This window comes from Notamacropus eugenii, chromosome 1 (assembly GCF_028372415.1).
Source record: "Notamacropus eugenii isolate mMacEug1 chromosome 1, mMacEug1.pri_v2, whole genome shotgun sequence".
Classification (NCBI taxonomy): domain Eukaryota; kingdom Metazoa; phylum Chordata; class Mammalia; order Diprotodontia; family Macropodidae; genus Notamacropus; species Notamacropus eugenii.
In genome coordinates this window covers 364469786-364476601 of record NC_092872.1, presented here as the reverse complement: position 1 = coordinate 364476601, position 6816 = coordinate 364469786, and the positions used below count along the sequence as shown (strand labels likewise).

Below are 6816 nucleotides of genomic sequence, written 5' to 3'. Positions count from 1 at the left end.
AACTGAATCAAATTTAAAGGAATATGTCATTCCCCAATTGATAAAGGATCAAAGGATATGAACAGGCAATTTCTAGATAAATTCATCCAAGCTATCTATAGTCAGGTAAAAATGGTCTAAATCACTATTGAGTAGAGAAATGCAACTTAAAACAACTCTGAGGTACCACCTCATACCTACTGGACTGGCTAATATGAAAATGAAAATGATAAATGATAAAGAAAATATTGGAGATGTAGAAAAATTCGGACACTACTGCATTGTTGGTGATGTTGTGAACCAATTCAACCATTTTGAAGAGCAATTTGGTACTATACCCAATGGACAATCAAATTGTACATACTTTTTGATCCAGTAATATCACTACTAAGTCTGTATCCCAAAGAAATCTTAAAGAAAGGGAAAAAGACCTCATGTACAAAAATATTTATAGCAGTTCTTTTTGTAGTGGCAAAGAATTGGAAACTGAGGGGATGCCCATCAATTGGGGAATAATGGAATATTATTATACAAATGATGAGCAGGTGAATTTCAGTAAAACCTGAAAAGATTTACATGAACTGATGCTAAGTGAAGTGAGCAGAATCAGGAGAACATTGTACACAGTAACAATAACATTGTGTGATGATCAAGTATGATTGACTTATCTTTTCTCAGCAATATAATTATCCAAGACAGTTCCAAAAGACTCATGATGGAAAATTCTGGAGAAAGAACTGATGGATTTTTAATGCAGATCAAAGCACACTGCTTTAATTTTTAAAATTTTTTTCCTTTTGTCCTGTTTCTTCTTTCCCAAGGTGAGTAATGTGGAATTACATTTTACAATTGTACATGTACAACCTACATTATACTGCTTGTTATCTTGTAAAGGGGTGGGGAGGGGAACATGAAAAAAATTTGGAACTCAAAATCTTTCTAAAAATTATCTTTACCTGTGATTGGAAAAAATAAAATACTATTAAACAATATATTTATAAGAAAATAAAGAAGCTAAAGAGATGAGTAAAATTTAAGTTAGAAGTGGTAGACTTCTGAAAAAAATTGAAAAGGGATATAAATGAATATAACTTGTTCTCAGCTTATGTGGCACCTTTACAAAAGTTGACCATGTATTACGGCACAAGAACCTCAAAAACAAACACAGAAAAACCAGAAACATTAAACGCATACATTTTGAACAATGCTACAAAAAAAATTGTCTCCAAAAAAAGACTTTGGAAGCATAGATTAAAAATTAATTGGAGGAGGGCGGAGCCAAGATGGAGTAGAAAGACGCACATACACATAGCTCCGAACCCACAACCCATAGAACATCTACAAAAAAGTAACTCACAGCTAATTCTGCACCCAGAGGCCACAGAACATTGGAGCGAGGGAGATTTCTGTTCCAGAGAGACCTGCAAACCTCTCGCAAAAGGTCCTTCGTGCTGTGGACTGGGTGCCGGGAATGGGAGCTGAGTACAGCCCTGCCGCGGCTGCGGCACCAAGAGGAAAAGATCCGAGCGTGCTTCAGGGACGGAATCTCCAGTGGCCATGCGGGTCTCTCCCCTACAGGTGACAGGGGTCGCTGAGAGGGTCTCTTTGGCAGGTCGAGAGGGGAGTGGGGAGCCCCCCTAACTCAGGCCCCCTCGGGAGGCAACAGCAGAGACGGGAGCAGACCAGAGCTCCCTAAGCAGGCAGGAGCCTGGATCCATTGTTGAAGGTCTCTGCATAAACCCCCTGAGGGAACTGAGCCGTGAGGCGCCCTACCCCGACCTCACCACCTGAACTTAATCTCACACTGAATAGCAGCCCTGCCCCCGCCAAAAGCCCTGAGGCTGGCAAGAATCATTTGAATCTCAGACCCCAAGTGCTGGCTGGGAGGATCTGGAGGCTAAGTGGGTGTGAAGAGAACATTCAGAAGTCAAATCACTGGCTGGGAAAATGCCCAGAAAAGGGAAAAGAAATAAGACTATAGAAGGTTACTTTCTTGGGGAACAGGCATTTCCTCCCTTCCTTTCTGATGAGGAAGAACAATGCTTACCATCAGGCAAAGACACAGAAGTCAAGGCCTCTATATCCCAGCCCACTCAATGGGCTCAGGCCATAGAAGGGCTCATAGAAAATCAAGTTAGAGAGGTGGAAGAAAAGCTGGGAAGAGAAATGAGAGACATGCAGTCAAAGCATGAACAGCAGATCAGCTCCCTGCTAAAAGAGACCCCAAAAAATGCTGAAGAAAATAACACCTTGAAAAATAGGCTAACTCAATTGGCAAAAGAGGTTCAAGAAGCCAATGAGGAGAAGAATGCTTTCAAAAGCAGAATTAGCCAGATGGAAAAGGAGATTCAAAAGCTCACTGAAGAAAATAATTCTTTCAAAATTAGAATGGAACAGATGGAGGCTAATGACTTTATGAGAAACCAAGAAATCACAAAACAAAACCAAAAGAATGAAAAAATGGAAGATTATGTGAAATATCTCATTGGAAAAACAACTGACCTGGAGAATAGATCCAGAAGAGACAATTTAAAAATTATGGGCCTACCTGAAAGCCAGGATCAAAAAAAGAGCCCAGACATCATCTTTCATGAAATTATCAAGGAAAACTGCCCTGAGATTCTAGAACCAGAGGGCAAAATAAGTCTTCAAGGAATCCACAGAACACCACCTGAAAGAGATCCAAAAAGAGAAACTCCTAGGAACATTGTGGCCAAATTCCAGAGTTCCCAGGTCAAGGAGAAAATATTGCAAGCAGCTAGAAAGAAACAATTCAAGTATTGTGGAAATACATTCAGGATAACACAAGATCTAGCAGCTTCTACATTAAGGGATCGAAGGGCATGGAATAGGATATTCCAGAAGTCAAAGGAACTAGGACTAAAACCAAGAATCACCTACCCAGCAAAACTGAGTATAAGACTTCAGGGGAAAAATTGGTCTTTCAATGAAATAGAGGACTTTCAAGCATTCTTGATGAAAAGACCAGAGCTGAAAAGAAAATTTGACTTTCAAACACAAGAATGAAGAGAAGCATGAAAAAGTAAATAGCAAAGAGAAGTCATAAGGGACTTACTAAAGTTGAACTGTTTACATTCCTACATGGAAAGACAATATTTGTAACTCTTGAAACTATTCAGCATCTGGGTACAGGGTGGGATAACACACACACCCATGCACATGCACACGCACACACACATAGAGACAGAGTGCACAGAGTGAACTGAAGAGGAGGGGATCATATCTTAAAAAAAAAAAATGAAATCAAGCAGTGAGAGAGAAATATATTGGGAGGAGAAAGGGAGAAATGGAATGGGGCAAATTATCTCTCATAAAAGAGGCAAGCAAAAGACTTTTTAGTGAAGGGAAAAAGAGGGGAGGTGAGAGAAAAACATGAAGTTTACTCCCATCACATTCCACTAAAGGAAGGAATAAAATGCACAGTCGTTTTGGTATGAAAACCTATCTTACAATACAGAAAAGTGGGGGATAAGGGGATAAGCAGGGTGGGGGGGATGATGGAAGGGAGGGCACGGGGAGGAGGGAGCAATTTGAGGTCAACACTCATGGGGAGGGTCAGGATCAAAAGAGAGAACAGAAGTAATGGGGGACAGGATAGGATGGAGGGAAATATAATTAGTTCTTACACAACACTACTATTATGGAAGTCATTTGCAAAACTACACAGATCTGGCCTATATTGAATTGCTTGCCTTCCAAAGGGAAGGGGTGGGGACGGAGGGAGGGCAGATTGGCAGACAGAGGCAATTAGAACGCTTGGTGTTTTGGGGTGGGGGGAGGGGACAAAAGGGGAGAAAATGTGGAACCCAAAATTTTGTGAAAATGAATGTTAAAAGTTAAATAAATTAATAAAAAAAATTAATTGGAAAGTAAATACTCTAATCCTAGAGAATGAGTGGCTTAAAAAACAAGTAATAGAAAATAATTCATTAAAGATAATGACAATGAGTCCTCATGTGATTGAGCTGTGCACGGAGGCGCAGCGGCACTTCTCGGTGAGTTGCTGCACTTCCCACCCCACATTGAGCTGCCATGAACATGGGCAGCTTCATGGTCTCCCAGCTTCTCAATTACTGTGGAGGGAAACAAGTGCAGCTCAATGATGACTCCAGCATGGAGAAGGCCTATGGGCTGAATAATAGCTATATCCATTGTTCTGGAGAAAATGAAGTAGATTTTACAATACAGAGTGCAAAAGCTGCTTTTAAAATATGAAGGAAAAGAATTAGACATGGAGCATTCCCAAATCCTTCTGGAAACTTTCAGGATAATTAGAGAATGGAAGAATGAAATAGCTATGGTGGAGACCATCAACAATGGGAAATCTATCTTTGAGGTTTAGATATTAATACTTTTTGGCAGTGCTTAGAGTATTATGCAGGCTTGACTGGTTCCATGACAGGTGAGGATGTCCAGCTGTTTGGTGGATCATTTGGATACTCCAGAATGGAACCTCTTGGGGTGTGTGTTGGAATTGGAGCATGGAACTATCTTTTCCACATTGCTAATTGGAACTCCCCCTCAGTTTTGGCTTGTGATAATGCCATGATCTTTAAACCTTCTGCATTCATGCCTGTGTCAGTACTACTGCTGGCCAAAATCTATACCAAGGCTAGGGTGCTCCTGGCCTCTTCGATGTGGTGCACGGTGGAGCTGCCACAGGCCAGTTTCTATGCCAGCACTGTGATATGACCAAAGTTTCTTTCACTGAGAGTATGCCCACTGGCAATAAGATCATGGAGTAGTATTCTCAAGGTGTTAAACCTGTCACCTCCAACCTGCTTGGAGGCAAATCTCCCCTAATCATTTTCTCAGATTGTGATTTAGAGAATGCTGTGAAAGGATCAATGATGGCCAACTTTCTCACCAAAGGGGAGGTTTGCTGTAATGGCACAAGAGTATTTGTGCAAAGAGAAATTATGAATAAATTCACAGAGGAAGTAGCAAAACAAACTCAAAAGATAAAGACTGGGGACCCCCTTCTGGAAGACACAAGAATGGGCCCCCTCATTAACCAACTACATCTGCAACATGTCCTTGGGTTCCTTGAAAAGGCAAAGAACCAGGGTGCTACAGTGTTATGTGGTAGAGACTTATATATTATGATGGGGTGCTTGGGTGCCTGTGCTTGGACTGCAATTTTAAAATCACATTTCTCTCTAAAAATCACATTTCTCCCTATCCTCAAAACACTGTCTCAGACAGTTTCTTCCCAGACCAAGGTCAATCTGCCCTAGATGTCTCTTCCTGGTACAGTAGACAGCTGCACCTATAGAATCTATTAGTTTGATTTAGCTGTGTACTGGGACATAGTGATATTTGCTACTCAATGACCAATCATATGTATCCTAGACATAGACGTATGTATACTCCCTTATGTTTATCTTGTCTAACAAGACATTGATGGGAGCAGCCTGGGTGTTTCTTAGTCAGCCCTGACAATTTCTCAGTCAACCCTGACTGTTAGTTGGCTTAGTGACATTTCAGGCCTAAAACCACACCTCCAGGTAGCCCCACCCCACACCGTGGGCTATTTCCAGATGAACTCTGTGTAAAATATCTGCATAGCAGATGCTAAAAGTGCATGTTCCCTTAAGAATTAACCACTCCTTAACCACTCTCTAATCACACCCTGAATCACCTCCTTAGCATATTTGGCACATGTTTTACTATAGAATATCCTATATAAACTTTAACTGTACCCCTAAAAGGTTGCAGGTTCCTTAAGAACTCTTGCCTGCTGAAAAGCATAAAAAATCTTTACCACCTTTACCACCAAGAATACTTGAGTCTGTGAATTCATTCCAGATAACCTGTCCTTGGAGGTCTCATCCCCTTTTCCAACCCTTGTCAATTCCAGTGTATCCAAAGCTAAAGGTTGGATACTACATGAAACCTTGTGTACTAGGAAATTGCAAAGATGACATGACCTCAGTGAAAAAAGAGATCTTTGAACCAGTTATGTCCATTTTGCCCTTTAACACAGAGGCTGAGGTCCTGCAGAGAGCTAATGACACCACCTTTCGACTTGGAGCTGGTGTCTTCACAAGGGATATCCAGGGGGCTCACAAGTGGTGGCTGAACTTCAAGCTGGAGTGTGCTACATCAATAATTAAAATGTTAGCATGATGGAATTGCCCTTTGGTGGCTATGCGATATCAAGATTTGGCAAAGAAAATGGCCATATGACAATCATTATTATTCACAGCTAAAGACCATTTGTGTCAAGATGGGTGATATGGAGCCTTTTCTGATGAGCTGAGGCAAAGATCTGTGAAAATAGTACCATGTGGTGGGGTCACAAGACGAATATCTTCACACTGAGCATAACTGGACTCTAATTGGGACCCAGTCCTGTTCAGCTTTTGGAATTTTAGTCCTTCAGGGGTTTAGAATTGAGTGATACACTTTTCTCAGCTGAAGATCCCCTGTTAAAAACATGTAATATCGTGTTCTATAGATTTAAAAAAAAGATGATGATATTGAGACAGAAGTTGTGGGATGCAGCTAATGCAGTAATAAAGGGAAAACTTATGTCTTTAAATGTTTACATCAATTTTAAAAAGAGAAAAAGCAGATCAATGAATCAGGCATACAATTTAAAAAGCTAGAGAAAGAACAAATTAAAAATCTCCAATTAAACACCAAAATAAAAACCCTGAAAAACAAAGGAGCAATTAATGAAAATTGAAAGTAAAAACAATCATTGAGTTAATCAATAAAATTAGGAGCTGGTTTTATGGAAAACTCAATAAAGCAGATACGCAATTTGTTAATTTGACTTTTAAAAAGAAAGAAAAAAGGAAATTACCAGTA

General features: G+C 40.3%; 1 pseudogene; it reads left to right on the top strand.

Annotated features, from left to right (window-relative positions):
- Window positions 1-205: 205 nt before the first annotated feature.
- Window positions 206-6262, top strand: LOC140517637 (4-trimethylaminobutyraldehyde dehydrogenase-like; annotated as a pseudogene).
- Window positions 6263-6816: the final 554 nt, after the last annotated feature.